The sequence below is a fragment of the Aedes albopictus genome, chromosome 2 (genome assembly GCF_035046485.1).
Source record: "Aedes albopictus strain Foshan chromosome 2, AalbF5, whole genome shotgun sequence".
Classification (NCBI taxonomy): Eukaryota; Metazoa; Arthropoda; class Insecta; order Diptera; family Culicidae; genus Aedes; species Aedes albopictus.
The window spans coordinates 52457750-52483122 of NC_085137.1; the positions used below are offsets into that span (position 1 = coordinate 52457750).

Sequence of the window (25373 nt, forward strand, 5' to 3'; positions counted from 1 at the left end):
GCCATCTTGAACATTGAGACACCATCTTGGATGTTCTGGTATTCATTTTTTGAATCTGCACCTAAAATTACATAAAATAGTCACCTTATTGAATTTTGGCATGTTCCGTTTATGATTTTATGGTTACCAGTTTTGGACGAAAACCGGCATTCTTCTCCATTCAAGCTATAGTCATATTGCAGACGTTGTGAAACAGCGCACAGCTTGGGTTTTCTGATTACAAATTTTGAATTCTGGACAGGGGTCTCCAGTTAGCCTAGTGGTTAAGGCTACGGATCGAAAATCCGGAGATGGCGGGTTCGATTCCCGTTCCGGTCGGGAACATTTTCTCGACTCCCTGGGCATAGTGTATCATTGTACATGCCTCACAATATACAAATTCATGAAATGGCAGGCAAAGGAAGTCCTTCAATTAATAACTGTGGAAATTCTCAAAGAACACTAAGTTGAAGCGAGGCAGGCCAAGTCCAATGGGGACGTAGAGCCAAAAAGAAGAAGAAGAACATATTTTCATTCAAAATATGCCCATAATGCAAGAATTAAAAATCCTATAAAATAGGCATTAACTTGAATACTGGGCCATTATCTTGGACTTTGGACCGCTATCTTGGATACTATGGTGGACTCCGAACATATTTCCCATACCAAATACACTTATTTTACATAGTTTTAGAGCTCAAAATTCCTTAAAACAGCCACCATCTTCTGTTGACGTGATCAAATTCTTATTTTTCCATTCAACGTTGACCCATCCTGCTATAAATTTACACCTTAGGAATCTGAAATGGTACGATTTAATGAGATCGCTTTAGGTTTGTCTATATTTTGTTCTCATGGTCGGCGTTAAGTCAGAGGGGACCAAGTAACAAAATTACTGAAAATTTGATTTTTAGGGCATCTGATTACGAATTACTTGAGCTACTTGGAACATTCAATTTTCTTTATGTTACAATTAACGAGTGGACCATATGCTTGATGCCAAGAGAGTTGAAAAAATATCTATTGATTAAAATCCAATAAATAAAATAGTTTATCATCAAAATGTGATGCGTTTCCAAATCGTATGACTCTCTCACGCATTTTCGGATGATTGTTGATCAAGAAAACATATGCAATTCCATTTTATTATGGTCAATATCATATTTTACAGATAATCGTGTTGAAGCATATTGTGGCATTTCGCGTGCTGGCAGAGTGGACCATGTGTCTCTATGAAAACTAGTTGAAATTACCTTATTCTTCGTAATCCTTTCCAAATGAAAATATGTTTGTTTAGTATGTAGTTGTTAAGCATCATATTGAATTGTGTACCTGGCTCTGTCTGAACGAATTTTTGAAAAATGCCAATCTTCTGAATAAATTATTATGAACTGTGTAACTACAATATTTCAAAAACGTACCGAACATTCAAAAGTAGTTAGCTATTAAATATTCAAGTTAAGAATTCTTAAATAGCTCATTAATTGACTACCCTTTATATGATATTGAACTGTTATACTTGGTCCACTCTGACTGAACATAGAAATTGAAAATGGTAATCAACCAGAAATATCAAATTTCAAACTTCCTGCTCACATTATACACAACTCCCATTAACTGTTGTCCTACTTGTACATTATTTTTTCATCAAATATGTAAAAACTTGAGTGTGAACTGTAGTTGGTTGAAGATATTCCAAAAACCGTTCAGTCAGGGTGGACTAAGTACAATCAATCACTTAGCAATTTCTCGGTTTCAAGCTTTATTTTACTTTTTTTCGCGATCGATACAGAGCGATGCTGTGATGAATGGTTATTAAGATTTATGGCAAAAATTCAAGAGCATTTGTTGAAAAACTCAAAACTTATAGAGTTGCAAATTTTGAAGTCGTTTTTCTAGAAATTAAGTAAAAGACACATGGTCCTCTCTGACTTAACACCGACCATATGAGAACTTAGACTTATTCGCCACTGTTGTTCATACCTAATGTTTGGTTCTGCTACACAACAGCTAGTCTCTAATGTGATCTAAGGCTATTTTCTTGCTAACCGTTCATTAGATTATCAAAAAATCTGCGATCTGATGTGTCGTATGTATGGGTTTGGTTCATTTTTATATTTGGTAATTTCCGCTGGGATAGCCGGATCTGATTCCATGAGTCATGGACCATGACACTACCGGTTGTCCCAATTATGGTCTGAGAATATTTTATTGCTATTTATTCACCTTTACCTAATCACCGCGATTTGATATATCGCATGAATGGGTTTGCTTCACTTTTACTTCTAACCACTTTCGAAGCCACAGCTGAACCCGCAACACTACCGGGAATCTAATGTGGTCAGACCCTATTTTTCCATCAGGTTGTCGATAAGTCGTGATCAGTCTTGTTAGAGATCACAGTCATTTGAACCTTTTCGTCGATATTCGGCCTCCTTCGTCTCCGACATTCGCAACACAAGCAATCAAACTACTGTTCGAAACAAAAATGTCAAACGAATGCACTTCACCACGATAGCGGCTTCGGGAGACGGTTCGGCTTTTGTTATTCCTGTCTTCTTCCATAGTAAGAGCTATGTTGCCCATCTGTGTGTCTTATTCAATGCAACATGCAATAATAAACTAATATTAACATTCATAATCGGAATTGGCTGAAAATCTATGCGTAAAGCTAGAATTAGATACATGTCATCGTGTCAGATGACATTGATTTGACCCTTTTTTATGTTTGTTGGTCTTCGTTCTACTGCTCGTGTTGTGTGTAGGTAAGAGGTAACGATAGCACACGAATGTAACAAAGCCGACACCTGACTGCGGCAACGAAATTAAGGTAGTAAAAAGTGTCGAATGTTTACAAGACTGGTCGTGATTTGATGTACCGCATCCATGGGTTTGGTTAAATTTTACATTTTACTACCCGGATCTGATTCCGGGTAACTACCAGCTGAACCAAATATGGTCTAACATTATTGTCTTGTTAACTGCTAATCGGTTAACCAAAAACGCTGCAAATTGAAGGTATCACATGCAGGGTTTGACAATTTCGACGGGACTCTCGGAACCAATTCCGGAACACTACCAGTTGTCTTTAGTGTGACGTAAGGCTATTTTCTAGCTAACTGTTCATCAGGTTATCGCAAAAGCCACGATTTGATGTGTCACATGCCTGGATTTGGTTTACTTTTACATTTGGCCTCTTCCGGCCACTCAAAACCGATTCCGAAACACTTGCTGACCGTTCATTAGGTAATCTAAAAAGCCGCTATTTGATGTGACGCATGTACGGGTTTGTTTCTCTTTCAGATTTAACCACTTCGGCGGGAACCCCGGAACGGGTTCTGGAACACTACTGGTTCAGATATGGTCTGAGATGGTTTTCCTGCTCATTGTCCATCAGGTCATCGAAAATGCCGTGGTTTGATGTGTCGCATGCATGGGTTTGGTACAATTGTATATTTGGCCACTTCCAGCGGGACGCCCAGAACCGGTTCGGGAACACTACCGGTTCAGATATGGTCTAAGACTATTTTCCTGCTTACCGCTCATCAGGTTATGGAAAATGCCGTGGTTTGATGTGTCTCATGCATGGGTTTGGTTCACTTTGATATTTGCCACTTCCGGCGGGACACCCGGAACCGGTTCCGGAACACTACCGGTTCAGATATGGTCTTAGACTATTTTTCTGCTTACCGCGCATCAGGTTATCGAAAATGCCGTGGTTTGATGTGTCGCATGCATAGGTTAGATGCATTTTCATATCTGGTCCCTTCCTGGGGTACCGTTCTGGAACACCTAAATGGCCATATCTCCGGAACGGCTGAACCGATCCGAAAAATTTTCAATAGGAAACAATGGGACCAGATTCCGCGTCGAATAAACCGTCGGTCATTGAAATCGGATGAGGTTTACTGCCAAAAAGTGATGTGAGTTTATTTGTACACACACATACAGACGCACACACACACGCACACACATACACACACACATACACACACACAGACATCACCTCAATTCGTCGAGCTGAGTCGATTGGTATATGTGACTTGACCCTCCGGGCCTTCTATCAAAAAGTCATTTTTGGAGTGAACATATAGCCTTTCCAGTACACTTAGTGTACGAGAAAGGCAAAAAAAATACTCAGATGAATAAGAAGATTCTTGAAAATACTTATGCATCATAACGAATCTGAAATTTTATTTCTTATTATTGTGTTGGTCTTAGTGAGATTCCTGAACTCAAAATGCGTTCGCATTTATACTCAAATAAGAGAAATACATTTTGAAGATTTTCAGTGCCATTGAAATTCTTAAAGAAAACACCAATAAAATACACCATAAAAAATAAATCAAAAGTCGGGGGAAATTTGTTTCTTTGAAACACCAAAATCCAACTTTTAAAGAAACTTTAAAAAAACTTTATAAAAACTTTGAAAAAAACATTAACCCTTATGTGGCCGACAGGGTAACCGGGTATCCAGCCAGCGCCTATTTAAAAAGCACGGTGTAGAAAAAAGCAAAAAGTTTGTCGGACACATAACAGTTAATAACTACAAAGTTTTGCAAATTAACAATGTCAAATTGTCGTAGGGCATCAATCTGGATGTTTGTCAAGGACGCCATGGGACCATACTACGGCTCTGAGATACCCTGAAAGAAGGCACTTGCGCACAAACGTATCCCCCTGAAAGGCATGGTACACAAATTACGTAACGCTAAAATCGGCGATTTCAGACTACCCCCCCCTCCCCCTTGTGACGCTTTTTGTATGAAAACAAAAAATATTTTATATGGTTCGTAACGCTAAGCATGACTCCCCCCTCCCCCTATAGCGTTACGTAATTTGTGTACGATGCCAAATGACGAGGAAGCCCAGATGGAACTCATTTTAAACAAGGTGCTCTCATTTTCATCCAATCGAAAACAAATCTAATAAGCGCTTTTTGTTTTATTTTTCTGAATCTGGTTGCGCAAAAATATTGAAGTTCCGATATAGTTCTGACAAGCAGCTTTAACCCACCTTTGACATTAGGGTCATTTCTTTACCCAAACGGTACACGGTGATGCAAAAGGAAGGTTGAGTTGCTTCAGGGGCTAACAATGATCATTGCTGGAATTTATGAGCTCCAATACAGTTCAGTCTGAGCCGTTTAGGCAGCTTAAAATTGATTACCTGCAAATTTTCATGAAAAAATAAACTAATATACTGACTGTGTTCCAGTTAAAGTTCATGTCGAGAAGTAGTTAAATAACTCCGTAACAAACTACACCAACAAAAAGACCCCTTGATGGATCCCCGATTCTTCTTTAAAACCACACCAAAAAATCAATTGGCGTACCTTTAAGTCCCGCAAACTGCTCAATTTCAAACCCCAGTCCAACCGACACACGTATTCTTGTCGCATTTCTCCACATTGACCATTCCGGTCATGTACGGCAGATAATGGTAACGATTGTAGAGCACGTTGCAGTGGTTTTCGATTCCTCCTTACCACATTGTTGGTTGTTGTCATCCCGAGATCTAAACGTTCCAAGCTAAACGTCACGCTTCACTCGTCTCACTAATGAAGCACAAGAGTGTTCTTGTCTTGGTCTGGCCGACATAGCTTCATCCAACTGCTGCTAACCGACACAAAGTCTCCGTCATTGACGCTGTCGTCGATTGTCCCTTTTGCTGGAAATCGTGGGAGTAATCAACGACCGGGGTTTTTTTTTCCTATCGCGTGTCTCACGGTGTCCAGCTGACGTGTAATGACACTGGTTGCGACGACGATAGAATTCAACGGAACGGAACTTGGAAGATAAACTTTTTTTTTTCTACATGGGTGTCACAACTGGATTCTTAATTTTTCATGAGAATGAAGTTCAATCTCGACAGGAGCGACAGTTCAAAAGATACAGCAAACACTATTGGAAAATGAGCATTATGAATAGCACTTTGTTCGGCTCACGTACCTACTAGTGGTCTGCCACAAAATGCCATTAAACAGATAACTACTGCCATCAACACAACGCTATCGAGGAGGTTTTTTTTTCTGGAGTTTTGTTCGAGTTTACCTACCAACGTGTTTGTTGGTGACTGGAAAATTAACTCATTGAAACGCTATGGCACGTTTTAGCAGAGTTGAGTTATTTTCACCTAAATGTGTTTCTGTTTTGCTGTAGTACGCTGCTTGGGTCTTCTGCTTCTATTTTTGGTGTGAAATACACAATGGGACAAATCCTGCTTCTTAGCTTCTTATTTCACGAACACTTATACAGTAATTTACTGAGAGTTTCCTCTGCCAATGATCATTTTTGCATTTGTGTATTCATTGCCCAAGTCAAGTAAAGTTTTATTAGCATTCTTCCGGAGATTTCTTTGTTGATTTGTTTCAGATTTTCGAAAAAACCTGGAAGGATCCCGAAAGTATTTGCGAAGGAATCTTCTAAACAGCTTTTGGAGGAAATCCCTAAGGAATTCCTGAAGAAATCTCTGGAAATAGTCCTGGAGAAATTCCTCCGGGAATTCCTTCAGGAATTCCTCAGGGGATTCCTTCAGGAATTCCTCCGGGGATTCCTTCAGGAATTCCTCCGGGGATTCCTTCAGGGATTCCTCCGGGGATTCCTTCAGGAATTCCTCCGGGGATTCCTTCAGGAATTCCTCCGGGGATTTCTTCAGGAATTTCTCCAGGGATTCCTTCAAGATTCCTCCAGGGATTCCTTCAGGAATTTCTCCAGGGATTCCTTCAAGAATTCCTCCGATGATTCCTTCAGGAATTCCTCCGGGGATTCCTTCAGGAATTGCTCCGGGGATTCCTTCAGGAATTGCTCCGGGGATTCCTTCAGGAATTCCTCCGAAGATTCCTCCAGGAATTCCTCTGGAGATTGATTCAGGAATCGCTCCGGAAATTTCTTCAGGAATTTCTCAGGAGATTCCTTCAGGAATTCCTCCGAAGATTCCTCCAGGAATTCTTCTGGAGATTAATTCAGGAATCGCTCCGGAAATCTTTCAGGAATTTCTCCGGAGATTCCTTCAGGAATTCCTCCGGAGATCCCTTCAGGACTTTCTCCGGAGATCCCATCAGGAATTCCTCCGAAGATTCCTTCAGGAATTCCTTCGGAGATTCCTTCAGGAATTCCTATGGAGATTCCTTCAGGAAGTCCTGCGGAGACTCCTTCAGGAATTCCTCCTGAGATTCTTTCAGGAATTTCTCCGCAGATTGCGTCGGGAATTCTTCCGGAGATTCCTTTAGGAATTCCTTCGGAGATTCCTTTAGGAATTCCTGCGAAGATTTCTTCTGGAAATCCTGCGGAGATTTCTTCAGTTATTCTTCTAGAGATTACTCCACGAATTCCTCCGGAGATTTCCCCAGAAATTCCTCCGAAGGATCCTTCAGGAATTCCTCCGGAGATTGCTGTAGTACTCCTGGAGAAATCAGCGGAGAAATTCTTGACGGAATCACCGGAGGAATTCTTGAAAGAATCCCTGGAGGAATTCCTGAAGGAATCCCTGGAGGAATTCCTGAAGGAATCCCCGGACGGAATCACCGAAGGATTCCCCGGAAGAATTTCTGGAAGAATTTCTTGGAGAATCCCCGGAAGAATTTCTGGAGGAATCCCCGGAGGAATTCTTGAAGGAATACCTGTAGGAATTCCTGAAGGAATCCCCGGAGGAATTCCTGAAGGAATCCCCGGAGGAATTCCTGAAGGAATCCCCGGAGCAATTCCTGAAGGAATCCCCGGAGGAATTCCTGAAGGAATCCCCGGAGGAATTCCTGAAGGAATCCCCGGACGGAATCACCGGTGGATTTCCCGGAACAATTTCTGGAAGAATTTCTTGGAGAATCCCCGGAGGAATTCCTGAAGGAATCACTGGAGGAATTTCTGAAGGAATCCCTGGAGGAATTCCTGAAGGAATCCCCGGACGGAATCATCGAAGAATTCCCCGGAAATATTTCTGGACGAATTTCTTGGAGAATCCCGGAAGAATTTCTGGAGGAATCCCCGGAGGAATTCTTGAAGGAATCCCTGGAGGAATTCGTGAAGGAATCCCTGGAGGAATTTCTAAAGGAATCCTCGGAGGAATTCCTGAAATAATCTTCGGAGGAATTTCTGAAGGAATTCTCGGAGGCATTCCTAGAGGAATCTCCGGAGGCATTCTGAAGGAATCCCTGGAGACATTCGTGGAGGAGTCTCCAGAGGCATTCCTGAAGGAATCTCTGAAGGAATTGCTGGAGGAATCCACGAAGGAATTTCTGGAGGAATCGCCGGAGGAATTGCTGGACGAATCTCTGGAGGAATTCCTGGAGGAATCTGCGGTAGATCTCCTGGAGAAATCTCTTTAGGGATTCCTCGGTTAATCTCTGGAGAAACCTCCACAGGAATTTATGGAGGAATTTTTGGCAGAACTTGTGCGGAAATATATTTAAGGTTTCAATTTGTGAGACACCTAGTTCGTTATCGAGTTTGAAAGCAGGGTGTAGAAAAAAAACAAAGTTTTTGTCGGATACATTCACGTTAAACTTCGCCTCTTATTTAGTCAATATATTCCTCACAAAGATATATGTGTCACAACCATTTTGTCATAAGATTTATATGGCTCCCACAACTTCTTTTCTTACACCATTAGTAATAGCCAACCATATCAACATATCAATCGACCTCCCTGGGCGTCACAAATGAAATATTCAGGAAAGTTTTACTTTCTGCTTCGATCCATGCTTTCAATAACACTGACCATCATAATATGCTGCTGCCATACATAAGGACACAAAACGAAAGCAAACTTTTCATGATTGAATCATTCTAGCTATTCTTCCCAAGTCGTTCTATTGTTGAGGCAAGAAACCAATATGTACAAAGCGAAGCCCTCCACCTACCTTCTTTATTGTTCGACGGCAAGATTGACGTTCTTACTCCTCCATCCAATCCTGCAGCTTGGAGCTTCGGTTCGATCGATGAACGAACACCTTGTCTCACCGCCTCGCACCACAATCTCAAGGAGAGAAAGTTTTCCCCTAGAACGGTTCTTGTAAGACCGTCAAAAGCTTCACTTCGCCTTCTTGGGACTTTTCCACCCGATTGAACAATTCGTTGTTCCACAAACAAACTCACACGAAACTTTCCACTTCTTCTTTATGGATTCCCACACACACCCCCACACAGAGTATTATGACGATGACCAGCACTCAATTCCAGTGTAATCAAATGTAACAAATTTCAGCAGTTTACGGAGATGAACTCGTCCAACTGCAATTCTACGAACTCCGTTGACAATCCAACTTGGCTCACTTCATCCCTCGATGACACCGAATCCCCATCAGCGAAAAAGAAACCCCAAACCGACACCACTCATCTAAATGCACTTTGCCACACTCGTCGCCGTCGACGACGTATTCGGAGAGATTATAACTGTGTAACCGACTCGGACCGAGCAGATGTAGCACGGCTCCCTTTGATGAACGAAACTAACCGCGAAAGCGTGAAACTCATCAGACATGGAAATCACATTCTACCACCACCACCGGAGGCGACGTAAAAATGCATTTCCGCCAGCAATCACTACACCCCCGTTTCGCCCGGTAATCCGCAACACTCGTTCCACGGGATTGTAAAACACGATGCACCGCACTGAGCTCAGGCAAGATTGACGGTTTCGCTTATTTGCCGGGACCGCGATGTAACTAAACTCTCTACCCTAGTAGTACCTAGTATGTAGTTTGATGGGTACCATCCGACCGACCAACCGACAAACCGAGCGACGACCGTTGATGTTGCAGAGTTGCTTTCTGTTACTTTTCGTCCGGCGGTAGCCAGTTGTTTAACTCGTGTTGTATAGTATACCGACGGCTGAAATTAGAGAAAGTGGATTAGAAAAATATTAGTGTATATTCATTTCAGGCGGTGGTGGTGGGGCGTGGGTGGCTCCGATGGAGGGTTTGTGGGGATAGAAATGAAATGCGATGTCGAGATTGTACAGTTGCGGTCAAAAATATTATATACATTTTTCACAAGTCCACAGGATTCCTCAGATTGTTTTTTTTCAGATATTCCTCCTGGAACTCTTTCAAGAATTCTGTAGGAAATTCATTCATGGATTATTACAGAAACTCGGGCATGTAGTCCTTCATGTATTTTTTCAAACATTTATAAAGAAACTCAACCATAAATATTATCAGGATTTTCCTCAGTAGTTTAACTTTGGTATTTCTCCAGGAACTCTTACAGAAACTTCCTAATAAATTCTATACTAAAACCCCAATTTACGCTCACTTTATTTGCGCCAAACTCAATTTACGTAGGCCCCAACAACTCACACCACCGCCCTCCACCCAATTATTCACAAATTCCCAACTAGCGCCCCCTCAATTTGTGTAAAGGAAATTAGAAGTTGTTTCTCAAATTGTCCGTCTCATGGAACACTTCCACCAGCAGTGTTGCTAAATTAAGTGGTTTCCAATCTTGAGTGACGAGCCACACGAATTTCTCAAGATCCGAAAGTTCTAGAAGAGAATGAGATTTTTTTTGGATTCTGCATCTCAAGGAGCATGTATTGCAATAAAGTGGTGTTGCACAGATCAGTGGTGTCCAAGCAGAGGCCACGGGCCTTGCTAATTTCTCAAATACTGTGCTCAAATAGTGCTATTAGAATTTGTGAATGCTTTTTGGATTCTGGATCTCGAGGAGCACAAACTGTAATAAAGTGGTGTTGTGAACCTCTGAACCTGTTGTGAAAATGGGTTTCAGATTCTGCGCCTCAAGAAGCAATTATTACAATAAAGAGGCGTTGCAAAATTCAGCGGTTTCCAATCTAAGGTCACGGACCATGGATATTTCTCAAAAGCTGAACATCCTAGGAGTCCTTCTTACAACAAAGGGGTGCTGAGGTAACGGTTTATATGGCGTATGTAAAGTATGGGTCTGTTCATAAACCACGTAACCAACCCCCTCCCCCCCTAACTCTGAGAGACCACCTCAGACTCTCTAAAACGCCCCTGAGACCCCCTGAAAAACTCTGGAAATTCATACCCCTGAAACCTCCTGAGAACCTCTGCAACGCCCCTAAACCCTTCTGGGATCCCCCTGGCATCTCCTAGAACGGTTTAGGGACAAAACGTCGAAAGACAAACCGTCGAATGCCAAAACGTCGAACGCCAAAAGGTCGAATGCCAAAACGTCGAAAGGGACAAAACGTCGAAAGGACAAAACGTCGAAAACGTCGAAAACGAGTAATCTGAGCAAATAGTAAGTTCTTTATTCTTTTAAAGGATACTCATTCTTTCACTTGTATCTGCTAACTAGTTCAGAGGGGAGCCTTCCCTAGTCAACCAGTCATCGTATAAGATGTTGTATAAGATGATAAAGTGGAGGCGATATGCGTACATTTTACATGCGCCTAAATGGAGGCATGCACGCATATGGCCTCCACTTTAACATCTTATACAACATCTTATACGATGACTGGTTGTCTGGGTCCTGAGGCTCCCTGAAACAACACCTCAGGGTCGGCATGATTCTTGACCAGTTCTTCGCGGGTAGGGAATATTCGCACTGTCGTACATAAAAACTCACACTTTTCTTCTCTTACTTCTTTGGAGCCTCTTTTACTGGCACCCAGAGTTGCATTTGAACTAAACGCGAGCCAATAATGAACTGAGCTTGGATGTGTTATCAAATCTTATGTGCGTCCTGACCAAGGTGCTGCCCCAGGACTTTGTGACGCATCTGCATCGGGCATTAAGATTCTGTAGCGAAATCGGGATTTTCCGGCAATCCATGGTGACCGAACCGGTTCCCCCTCTTAATTGAGGGTGAGTTTCTGAATCGAATCAGCCCAAGATTGCCAGAATTGGTGAAGAAAGTTGTAGAAACATGACCATTCCAGTTTTCCAGCTACCAGGGTACCATGTTGGCATGCTGGCATTCTGCGGGTGCAGTGCTTGCTCAAGTTGCGTTCACTTTCGAGCTCACGTGCGTTTCCAATTTTGAACTGAATAATGTTCAAATATGTTTAATCGCAGCTTGCCGTTTTTGAACTTCAACACAAGTTGATCGCGCCCACATGCAACACTGCGAGTGGCACAATGTCAGTGGCACCTACCACAAATTTTCAGCATCACGCCATAACTTCCTTGGCTACGATGACGGCCTCTAGCTATCGTCGGCCGGATCTTTGACACCTTTAGGGTGGCGATGGCGATCATCGGGTGCATTGTTCCTTCAAGGGCGTGTGGTTTGGTTACGGCTGTCCTTCTCCGCAATTCATCCGGTATTCCAGAACATCGTACTAGCACAACAATGCCAAGTATCCACACAATAATCTTTACACAGCTGGTGGTTTCAACTCGGGTCTGAAGCATCATAGAGTGCAAAATGAGTCTCTGACCTTCAGCGCTAGGGCAGTGGCCCAGAGATAATGAGACATAATGAGTGTGTCCCCGTTAATTAGTTCGCCATCCTGCCTTCTTAGTTGATCTACCTTATCGCCACCCCTCTCAGGCTATCATCAGGATTAAATCGATCCACACAAAATCACACAGAATCGCAAAAAAAAATCCACACTGAACTGCGAACAGTTACACACTTTTCGACGTTTTGTCCTTTCGACGTTTTGTCCCTTCGAGGTTTTGTCCTTTCGACGTTTTGGCATTCGACGTTTTGGCATTCGACGTTTTGTCTTTCGACGTTTTGTCACCCATTCTCCTAGAACTCCACCTGGATCCCTCTAATGATCCCCCTAAAATCTCCTGAGAACCCCAGAAACGGCCAACTGTGAAGTGTCAGTATCAACCGATATTTAAAGCTGTAACCACTCATTGTTCAGTTTACCATTGGAATATCGATTGAATACTCTCTGGTCATTAATTGACATCCGCTCCAGCATCAGTGAAGGCACATAACCATTTAATTGAGCCCCAGCTAGGGAGCATAAATTTGTGGTATTTTTTAGACAACTCATTTTTGAGCTGTCATATCTCGGAAACCAGTGAACCGAATTGATTGATTTTTTTAACGTTCATCAACAATATATTGATACTTAATACTACGTTGAAAAATGTAATATTTTCTCACGGCGAATTAAGTTATACCGGGTTGAATTTTTTACCCATATAGAGGAAAATAACTCAAATTTACACCCAAAAATTACTAAATATTTTCTTCCTTTAATCTAAATAGGCTCTAATAAATATATCTGATTAAAGATAACTTGAGAACAGAAGTGGAAAATCTTTGGACATCAACACTAAAATTTATTGACATTGACGTAAAAAAATTACATTTTTTCGAAAAAAAAAACAAAATGTGTCAATCCATGATAACTTTTTTCAACGTTCAAAAAGTATCTATGTTTTAATAGTTTGTGAAGTATTTGTATATTGTTAGTGTACGTTCAAAAGTTCATTCAATTCGGTTCACTGGTTTCCGAGATATGACAACTTGAAAATGAGTTGACTAAAAAAATAGTGTTTTTCCCGAACGGTTCTAACTTTGCGAAAAATTAATTATCTGAGCCCAAATTTGTACCAATGATGCACTAGTATATGACAAACAGTCGAAATTTGAGATTTTTTGATGCTTTCTATGAAAAGTTATAGCATGTTGAACTTTTTTGTGGGAGAAAAAAAGTTACCTATCCCAAACATTTTGGCCATCCCCTGTAGTTAGATTATTTTTCTATATGATTTTCTATAATTCTTTATATGCAAAGGGTTGCAATCTTGCAAAAATTCAGCACTGAATTGGTTGGTACCATACTTCTATGTCTCCAGTTTTGATATAGATCTGAAGTATTTTATCTAGATCAATTATATTTTTCAATACGATACTGTGAGGCTCTAAACATGCATCCTAGAAGTTCGGAGTCTTCAGAGAAGTGTCAGAGAATCATAGCATAATGCGCACACGTGGTTGATAGCAAGAACTTTTTGAGTTGCGTGTTTTCGATGATGTCCTGTATAATTTAATTTGATATTTATCAATTAGGAACTACGGCACCCGGCTAGAACATGTTTGGTAAAATAAAGGGTTGTGTGATTGTAGTGGAAATTCTGCGGTTAGGTTGCGTTGGTCCTTCAATGGCGGACATGCTTGTAATGCATCACCGATGCACTTCAAGGGTTGATGATGACAATAAAGATGATAAAAGTAGTCAATTCAAGATTCTTTCAATGAATGGCTGTGTATGTGTAGACTAGACTAGCCTAAACTAGAATCTCCACTGTTTTGAATATGCATCCCTTTTAGATGAACATGGCACTACATTCTTACTTCTTGGATTGTGGTATTGTTCTGATGGCAATGATCTAAAAGGGTTTCAAAAAAAAACTTTATTTGTGTATAATATATACAGATAATAGACAAATTGATCGAAACAGGCAAAATTTTCACTCCTCAAAAAAATGGTCAACCCTCTAGGATGCATATCGAGAATTCTAAAGAAGTCATATAGAAAAAATATAGCTTATCTGGATCAGCTACAGCATATATTGACTAAAACCGATGAGGTAAAAGTGAAATACTAATCAATGCAGAGAACTTTGCCAAAGACTGCAACCCTCTAGGATGCATAGGTAGAAATCCAGAAAGTCTTGTACGAAATAAATCCTATCTTGATCATTTACAGCAGATCTAGATGAAAACCGAAGACGTAAAAGCGTTGTACCAATCAATTCAATGAACTTTGTCAAAGACAGAAACCCTCTAGGATGCATGTAGTGAATTCCAGAGAGTAATTTAGAAAAATAATACTTATCTAGATAAAGCGCAGTAGATCTAGATCAAAAGCGAAGTCGTAAAAGTGAAGTAGTAATCAGTCCAGAGAGCTTTGCCGAAGACTGCAACCCTCTCGAATGCATAGCTATAATTCTAGAGAGTCATGTTGAAAAATAAAACTTATCTATATCATTTACAGCAAATCCAGATGAAAACCTGAGAGGTAAAAGTATAGTACCAATCAATTCTGTGATCTTTGTCAAGGACAGAAACCCTCTAGGATGCATGTAGAGAACTCTAGATACTTATTTAGAAAAATAATACTTATCAAGATAAAATACAGCAGATCTAGATCAAAACAGATGAGATAGAACTGAAGTACTAACCAACGCAGAGAACTTTGCCGAAGACTTCAACCCTCTAGGATGCCTATCGAGGATTCTAGAAAATCATATAGAAAATAAAACTTATCTAGATCAATTACAGCAGATCTAGATCAAAACTGAAGACGTCAAAGTGAAGTACTAACCAATCCAAAGAACTTTGCCGAAGGCTGTAACCTTCCAGAATGCATACATATCGAGTATTCCAGAGAGCCATATAATTAATTAAACTTATCAAGATCAGTTACAGCAGATCTAGATCAATATAGAATACTTGAAAGTGTAACTCCAGAAAGTCATGTAGAAAACTAAAACTTATCTAGATAAATTACAGCAGATCTAGGTTAAAACCAAAGATGAAAAAGTCGGGAAGCCGTGTTCATTTGTCGGGAGCCGTGTTCATTTGTAGCTAGGGATGTTCAAGATAGCTACGCAAATAGTTTACTGCCTCTATATCATGCCTTTTTTGCCAAGTATATCCATTTCTAGTCATTTTTCGTAATCACTCTTAAAATTTGGAACGCCAATCAAAAATAGTGAGGTTTTTCAAAAATGTTCCTTACTCACGCAAGTCTGGGGGAAAAATGAACATCCCTAGAAACATATGTTTTACAGAACACAAAAATAGAAGAGTTGGGTAGAAGATCCCTGAAAAAAAAATTGAATCGGACCACAGACGGCTGAGAACGAGCTGCTCAAAGTAAAAGTTCCAACTTTTTTCTGATCACGGTATTCCGCGTGAGTTTTTTTATCACGGTATTTGGAGTGTTAATATTTACCAGTGATTTACATTTTCGCTATCCATGAATTAAAGAGATAAAATTAAAATTTAATTGACGGAAATTAGCTAAAAATCACTTTGAGTCTATTGATAGAATGTAGAATATAAACAAGTTTAAACTTTTTCGACATTGTTACTTCGATCTATTTAACAAAAACGATTTGAATTTTCTTAACATGTTTTGTTTTCCATATGAAAATCCGTTTTTATTCAATATAATTTTATGCGTTGATTTGTTCGCTATACTTTGTTCTGAGCACTTTTAGAGCATCCAAAAACTCACAATATTGTCGAAGACGCCAACCTTGTATCTCATCGATTCTATAGGTTACAACTGGTTTTCTATGTAGAAAACCGTATTTTTAAAATTCAATAAAAAGCTTCAAACAAAAAAGGTACTCACAATGTTTTTTACCATCAATAGAACAGAGTATGATCTTCTCAATGCAATTCGGCGATTGAAAATCCATTTGCTCCTTTTTGAGATATGACTTTTTGAAAAAAAAAGTGAATTTTTGAAGAAAAAAGCCAATATCTTTTTAACTTCTTCTTCTTCTTCTTCTTCTTCTTCTTGGCGTAACGTCCTCACTGGGACAAAGCCTGCTTCTCAGCTTAGTGTTCTATGAGCACTTCCACAGTTATTAACTGAGAGCTTCCTCTGCCAATGACCATTTTGCATGTGTATATCGTGTGGCAGGCACGAAGATACTCTATGCCCAAGGAAGTCAAGGAAATTTCATTTACGAAAAGATCCTGGACCGACCGGGAATCGAACCCGTCACCCTCAGCATGGTCATGCTGAATACCCGTGCGTTTACCGCCTCGGCTATATGGGCCCATCTTTTTAACTATGAGAGATAGAACATTGAGCTCTTTGGAAAAAAAAATATGCGTCATTGATAGTTCTAAAAGTGCTCGGAACAAAGTTTTTACGAGAAACGAATGGATTAAAAGTTATTGCAAGAAAACTGAATTTCAAGGATCACCCTTACCGGATTCTTTTGAAAAAATATAAGTTAGGAATCATAAGAGATAGAATAATGGTTTCTTCGGCAAACTTACTCCAATATACTCCGCACATAAATCTATTAAAAAGCAGATGTTTGGATCAGCTAAACTAGAGGGGCCGCCCTAATTTCACAATGATGGTCGAAAAATATGAAGAAACTTTTCCAAAGACATCATGTATCTAAAACTTAAGGTTTAGGCACAAACATTTTTGTCTTCGTAAATGCGGCTCTGGAGTCTGGACCCAACTGTGTTCAGTATCAAAAAAAAATCATGTTCGAAATGCGAGGAAAAAATTAAAAAAATCCTCCAATGTGTTCCATATCCCTAAATATGTGGAGCCTCGTAGCCGTGCGGTTAGGGTCACCAAGCTTCTAATCGCACCATGCTGTGGGGTGAGGGTTCGATTTCCGCTCCGGGCGATGAAACTTTTCGTGAGAATAGTTTCTTCTTCGTATCCACTGGTGCATACGTGTGTCCTTTGTCTAGTGTTAAGTTGCATATTCAGTCTGTGCAGCATTTGGCAGAAGACGGTGTTCGCGTCTTCTTTAAATATAATGCAAAGTATCTGGTTTGGAGTAAAAAATTGCAAATACACTTAAACCTCCATTTAGGTAGGATCCATTTAGGTAAAATCTATTTAGGTCCCTCCATTTAGGTAACGTTACCTAAATATAATTTGATTGTGTTCACCATCATTGATGACGTCAAACCCGACATAAACTTATCATTCACCTGTTTTTATTTTGGCCACCTAACCCAACATAGACTCAACAGTTGTTCGATGTTGGTCCAACAGTGACCCAACATACGATAAAAATTGACCCGATTTTGACCCGACATTCAATAATTTTTCAGTCTGGCGGAATTTTGCAGGGTTTTTTTTGTGTTTCATGCCCAGCTAGTCATTTCAATGACAATTCTGATCTAAGACCCTCCAAAACCCCCGAAAACGCCCCTGAAGCCCCTCCCCTCCTGAAACTTCTTGAAAGCCATCTGAAACTCCCTCCACATGACCCAAACATGACCTCCTTTAAATCTCCTAGTAATTCACCTTCTTAAACTTCTTTGCAAACTTGTACTCCATTTAGGTAATGAACTGAATCTATTTAGGTAATGAATCCATTTAGGTAAAAAATTTATTTAGGCAGTCCCGACTCGTAACCTAAATAGAGGTTTTGGTGTAATCGTCAAAAACTCCAATTTTGCATAAAGAAATCAAGTTTTAAGGCATGTTTTGGCAGTTTTTGGTGAAAAGTATCATGAAAATGACTACTTTGATGAAAAGTTTGTTTGGGTCATAGAAAGGCAACAAAAATATCCACAAAAGCAAGCTAAAAAATAAAATTGGTCGAACGGTTAAACAGTTTTGGGACTCTAAAGTTATTTTTTTTTGTTGTAAAAAGAAGAAAAAATAAATAAATTAAATCTCCAAAAACTCATATTTTGCGTGACTTTGGAAAAAAACGATGTTCTACGAGTTTATTTGAAATTTAATTTGTGTTAAATTCATAAAAAAAGATTGAAAATCGGTTGGAAATTAAGAAAGTTATGGCACTTGAAGTGAAAACAACTTTTTATAACTCGAAAATTCAACTTTGAAGCGATTGCGCGACATCTAAATCTCAATATTATTGGCTTAAACTCAGAGGTTTCTCTTTTTGTGTCATTTGAATCCAAAAGAGCTTACGAATTCCAGGTTTCAACAACTTATGAAAAATAAGCCGCAGCCTATTGTGCATGCGAAGAATGTAGCTCGGCAGATAGGTGACTGGACGGAGCCTTGAAGCAACATCATCAGCTCAAAGAGGTCGTAGTATCAACAATTTGTCAGGAATCGGACGAACAACTGGGTCGTAGTATCAAGATATCTTGAAGAAGGCAACTAGAAGAATAAAAAAAAACAATTCACACCGTCTTCAGCTAGAGGCAGAACAGACTGAAGACACATTACTTACACTAGACAACGGACAACAGAGAACACCCAGTGGCCCAGTGATGAGTATTTCGTTTCTTTCCACCACACTCCGCGGCTTACAAAACGTCTAGACGACTGCCGCCGATAACCGCACGGCCACGAAGACCACTTGTTTTTACTTTTTTATGTTTAAGACAATTCACAGATAAGGGAACGAACAGTGGCCGGAAGCCCGACAAAACCTCAAAAATCGAAACATAATATTTATCTTCCATGGTAGATACTAGCTAAGAAAAACCCCAAATTTTCAAGTCATTTGGCCAACAATTGAGTATTGTAGATTTTTTCAAAACTGAGGTTTTCTGTGGTATTTTACTAGTGTTTTTGTTTTTATTTTATGAACTTTCTTCATGAGCTCGTTGTAAAACTTAGGAAGATTTTGATAATGTAACAATATGATTGGTGTTTTTGGGCATGAATGGCCATTACATTTCAGAGTTTGTTTGGAATCCAATCACAAAATTATTATGTTTTTACAGCATGCACAAATATTGACTTTTACCTTCCAGGACGCGCTCGCGCTGTATACGAAAAGCGAGGTTTTTTGGTAGTGTTGTACTTTTTACAACAGCGCGTGCGCTGAAGGGTTAATGAAATTTTGGAGAAAAACTTCGTATTAAAGATATCCAATACTTGTTTAGGAAACGTCAGAAAACGATGCCGTATCCCAAATCTGACGTGTAATTTTGTCTAGTTTCTGGCTATATAGGCCACTGTTTGCGCATTTTTGCGCTAAGCGCGATTTTTTTTTCTTTTTTTTTTCTAACAGGTCACGATGGAGCCGCATGGTTGTGTATGAAGTGATATTGTTTGAAGTTTATATTTTATCTTAACATAATTCAAATTGACTTCAGAATATTAAAAAATTAGTGTAATCCTCATTCTAGTAAGAGACTTTCACTAAGTCACGTGGTCATAGGGGGAGGGGAGCGGAATAAGGGGTGGGGGTAATAACGTAATGGACACAGCTTTAACATTTTTAAAATTTATATTATTATTTTTTTTTATAATGTTTTGGTCTTTGACATAAAAACACGATAAGGTGGGTGCTCCAGTTAAAAGCAGTCAGCTGAAGAGGAGTGATGACTACGAATGTTTAAGCCTTCATTTACTGAGATACTACCTACATCCCGCATTGTTAAAGACCACCAATTACAAATAGCTCTTTTAACCTTAAAAATAAAATAAAGGCAAAAGCAATCGTAAAAAACGCTTTTTAGTGAAAACCCTTATATTTTTTTCAAAAACTTAAAGTTTTAATGTATGTTATTTATGCGTTTTCGTAAAACACCTTCCAACTGAACGACATTATACTATATTTTGAAAATATTTGCTGCTGCTCTACTGTTCATCAATATAATTATCAATCTGTGATGATCGTTTATCAACAACTCCTTTGCCAATTCTTTATAGATGGAGTTGTTTTGAGTGTTTTGACAAGTGATATCAGAAATCAATGTGCATTACAACCCGAGCATATATGAAAAAGTTGAAACGAGATTGATGGAAAGCAGTTCAAATTTTACGCAGATCACTATATATCACTATCTGACCCCATTTTAAATCGTTTATTCACCTCCGTGTACCCACCGTAAAACGTCACGTGCTCAATGGACGGTCCCTGGGAATAGACTTGTCAGCCAACATTGGTGTGTATCTGAATTGATCCATTGAAAGAAAACGTAAGTGATCGAATTTTTCTTATGATTTATGTAGTTTTAAGGTTTTGGACCACCCTAACGACAAAAAATACACAACTATAGTTAATTTTAATACCAATACATGATTTAAGAACCTCCAAATAAAAAGATTGATCAAAATCTACGTTTAAAAATCACATCGTGATAGCTTATTATCGATAACTTTTTACATGCTTCCCATAATCAGTAGATTTCAAAATTTTGGACCACCCTAATATAGTGAAATCAAAATATATGAAAAATGCCATAACAGAAATAGATTTGGGACAATTAAATCATTATATCCTGTGAATTTTAGCCATTTTGGTTAACATTTGAGGTTTTGACCGACCTTTGTAAGTAGCCCCGCCACTGTGGAACGGTTCAAGACTGTGTTGCTGTCGACGCCCGGGAGTGCGGGAGACATTGCGGAAACTGCTAGATGATCCCAACAGATCCAGCTCCAATCGAGAAGCATTCAAACGAAGTTCCACAGCTCACCGACGAAAAATAGTACGATTTCATGGTCATCGCTCAGAGAGATTTCGATGTCGGCCACACGTGCGTTTTGTTGTATTTCCGACAGGTTTTGGCTGAAGAGCAGTGTCTCGACTGGTGGCCCTTACGGAGGCAATTGAAACAGAGACCGATGGAGTGTCTGCTCTTTGAGCTGCGATCTATTGTTTCATTGCCGACCACTGGTTGTTGAAGTGATGATCGGTGCAATAATCACAAGATTTGATCACACGCTGCGTTGCTCTTTTGGAGCGGCAGCTTGAGAAACGACGGTGTGGACTTCAGTTTAGGAACATGTGGAACCTGTAAAAAACTCTAAGCTCTCCAAGACTTGGAAAATAACCTTGTACTTCGATCAACTAGAGTCAATCCCATCGAATGTGTAAATCCGAACTTTCAGAGCTCACTGGCGAACCACCACGTGAGGTGTGGCGATGGCTGGAGGAGTGTTTTGGTTGAGAGAGATAATCATCCTCGAAAGCGGTGTAGATTTCTTCCTGTTTATACTCAGCCTCTTTGGGAATCAGTGCCATGATCTCCCTGTGGAACTGAACTCGGAGTAAGCAGCCGCAAGTGTCGCTGAGCCAGACTCAGGTTTCTTTTGGTCTTGCAGATTAAATCCAGCTTCTGCTGAACCTGGAGTTCGTTTAGCTTAGTCATAATGCCGAAGTTAAGTTTGTCCTGCCAATGAAACCCATTCAAGGATGATTCCCTGCTTGAGAGGCCTACGTTCGAAGGTAGAACTGGTACTACTACAGAATTTGTGGCTTCCTCTGTATTTGGCACAACCACAGGATTAGTCACTTCTGCTAGATCCGAGAGGGTTCCTGGATTCGGATTCACCGCAGAATTAACCACGGGATTATGTTTAGGAACAGGCTTGATTAACGAATTTTGGAAATTGCACTTCACTGAAAACATGCACAAGCACATTGTAGTGTTTCACAAGACTCATAGGCTGGAACGTTGAATTTCAGAAAATTGGAATGTTGGATCAATATTCGAAGGACCCAATTATTTTGTACCCTGGCTGGTGGAATCGAAAAAGAGAAGTTAAAATTCACGAATAAAAAGAAAAAAAAGAAGATTAGTCGTTGGACTGAAAAAAAAACCTCGTAGACATGGCGGAGGACTCCCTTCTATATACAGTAGACCGTATGGTTCGGAACGTAGGATGTAAAAAACCGTTTTTAGAAGTGAAGGACGATATCCTTACTGGTGGACTCTGAACACTTGGACACTTGGTACTAGGAACAAGGGTTCTGGATTGATTCACTATACGTTTCATGTAACGCTTCTTTTTTTCATTAAAATGTTTCATCTGAGAAGAAACTTCGGAGCTCCACTGTAGCTTGTACTACAGTGCTACTCCACTGTAGCTGAATGGTATTGCAAGGTGGTGGTAAAAATAGCGAGTGTTTGTTTATGCTACCACGGTACTAGAGAGCGCAGCCCAGCGTACGAAACGAGAGCGATCCAAACTAGGACAGGTTTGAGATGACGATGGTGCAGTGGGTGTGGTGCAGCGCAGGGGTATTTGATCTAATGAGATTAAACATGCATTCGCATGACTTAACCTTGTGCGCGCGGGATATGCATGCAATGGGGAAGAGCTCTGAGCCGGTGGTGATTTCAAATTCAAATTTATTAATCATGTCGTTCATTGTTTCTTGCAGACTGGAAGGTAGCACGAGCACGGGAAACCGTTTAGTGCTGGGACGTGTTGAATCTTCTGAATTTGGAGTACATTGTTTGGAGCGAGTGGAATTAGGACTTATTCACCTGATGAGAAGAAAATTCTGAGATTTTTCAGTTTCTACATTTTTTTGGATTTGTGAAAAGTTTTTCATTTATCTATCGTTATGTTCAATAAAGAGATTACTCCATGACGCAAGAAACCAAGTTTTTAATTGAACACGGTGTGTCTGGTGGACAACATTATTTTAAAAAAATCGGTATCGCTAAAATACCCACCAAACGAAAGCTAAGGGTCCCACCTTTCATTTGAGACTTAAATGAGAAAGTTCTATCGGCGGGTCTAGAACAATTTTTTTTTTTTTGAAATAGTGTGATGTTTTTTTGTATTTTCTCGAAGTACTAAGTAATAACGAAAAACAGTTTGTCCATTGCCAACATGGCTTTCCGACGGAAGATTTTTTATATGATGTTAACTACACTTCCCACAAAAGCATAATAGTTCCATGTTAATAAAAAAAAACAGTAAACAGTAGTCAGTTTCGTGGTCATGGGCAGTAATGCTTAAAAAAATGTAATAGTATCAAGCAGGTGGACATGATGAGTTCAAATTTCAATTTACATGTGTACCACATCATGCTCTAATACTCGTAATTATTATTAAATCACTGTGTTGATCCTTATAGAGTGCATTTGACAAAACTTTCAATTATTTAAAGAATTTTATTATTTTCTCTATTGAGCAATGCACGATATATGCACAGACAAACAGACGTAACACTCTTAAATAGGGCTTGGTACATGCATTTAACGATGAATTCAAATTTCGTTTGATTTCCGCGATTCTTTCACCAGAGGTGCTAATGTTAGATCGCTTTGATGTTTTCAAGTGTACACGTTGCTGAATGATACAAACGAAACTTACAGGAGACATGTATAAAAGTGTCTCAGGTGGGTCACGACACATAATTTGAGAAAGTCGGTCCTACAATAATGGAGAAAAAACTTAAATAAAAATTGCGGTGATTTATTTAGTTTTTTTGGTAAAATAGGTACTTTTTCATAATATCTAATTATTATCCGAGATTTTTGGTTCTCAAGGCCGCCATTAACATAATCGTCATCATTGATAAATCAAAAGCGGTTTTCTCGTCCAATACTGATATTTTCGTATCAAAAATGTATTTACTGTACTGCTGCAGGAGAATGGAGTACAGTGATTTCATTTTCAATGCAAACATGAAATCTCCCTTTTGCATCTTTTGCAGAACTGCAATGAGCACTAATCTTTTTGCATCATCGGTAGTTGTGCTAGGTCTGCCGCGTTTTCTCGTAAATTAAGAAGAAACTGTAGTTCTTTCAGCACTACATATTTCGCAATTACAGCAAATATCGATACTCTGCGTAGAAGACTAAAATTATATTTATACTCAAAGAGAGTAATTCTAAAGGGTATGATCTCATCATTGAACGAATAAACTTTAAATGAGTTATTGCGGTATATTATCGTGGGATAATACCAACTTCTATATCTGGTATATTTCAGAAAAAGTTGATCAATAATCTCAATAACCTGCAAATACAAATAAAAACAAATTGGGACTTTTCTATTTTATTCTGTCTTTTTTTGTATGCTCAGCCATATAAAACAAATATCTAAATCTGTGAATATCAACTACCTTCGATGATATTGATGGTTGCAGGAAAAGCTTCTTCAAACACAGCACGCACACCTTGGTACGGTTTTCATCGTGACTATGATTTCATGTCATAGTTATTTCTCTAAAAGTTTGGAGCAAAGCTATGTTGAAATTGAATTTCTTTTATTTTTTATGATTCAATACCTAATGCTATACCCAAGGCTATACCACACAGCAATCCTTCAAATTAGCGAAAAATGTTAATTGCTTTCACAAGTACCAGAAAGGGGCACAAAATGAACGTATAACCGCCTATAATGGAATGTGGTTATTTTATCCAAGCTACTTTGTTGATCGTTATATTTTTATTGACATCCAAGTCATGGCCTACTACGACTGTAAAACTTTTCGAACATTTGGCACTGTCGATAAAAACGAGGAGAACGGCAGTCGAAATAACTTCTTCTACATGTCAATAAGGAGAAGATGGTTAACACATATACCTAAATATTGGTGAAATTCTATTACAACTGCCTTAAATATTTTTTTTACACTTGTCTAGGCAACATTTTGTATGGAAAATTTTAAATATGTTTTTACCCGTTTACTCTATTAATATGATACGTTACTAATGAGGGACCTCATACGAGCCCATTAGGTTACACTCAAGGTTGAAAGGATGCAAATGCAAGTCTTAGACACATTCCTCGCGTTACATTTTGTGCGAGAAGCAAACTTTTGCTTCAAAAAAATAATATGTTGTCATATACATACCAACCAGCATATAAAACGATCAGATTTGGATAGAAGATTCAGTTTATGCTTTCTAATTGGGAATTGGACCTTTGTACTTCGAAAGAAAACAAGAAATACAGCGTAACGGGATACCATCGCAAAAAATGACGAATTCTGACCGAACGCCAAGAAATATGCTACTTTCTAGAAGCAGTTTTCAAAGTTTCAGGTACTTTTAGAAGAATATAGGTAATTATCTTCATTTTGGTGCAAAAAGAATCAAAATCGA

The 25373-nt window shown here is 39.3% G+C and overlaps 1 protein-coding gene and 1 long non-coding RNA gene across 3 annotated transcripts in view; both read right to left on the minus strand.

Moving 5' to 3' along the window:
- Positions 1-9335, minus strand: part of LOC109409155 (potassium voltage-gated channel protein Shaw) — a 280461-nt gene extending 271126 nt beyond the window's left edge. For both annotated transcript variants that reach the window (XR_003897846.2, XM_029874625.2), the window contains exon 1: positions 8837-9335. The gene's annotated coding sequence lies outside the window, so the exon portion shown is untranslated. The remainder of the gene's footprint in view (positions 1-8836) is intronic.
- Positions 9336-9357: 22 nt separating this feature from the next.
- LOC134287597 (uncharacterized) overlaps positions 9358-25373 on the minus strand; it is a 96129-nt gene continuing 80113 nt past the window's right edge. Inside the window, exon 3 of the long non-coding RNA XR_009997395.1 lies at positions 9358-9806. This is a non-coding gene — a long non-coding RNA (uncharacterized LOC134287597). The remainder of the gene's footprint in view (positions 9807-25373) is intronic.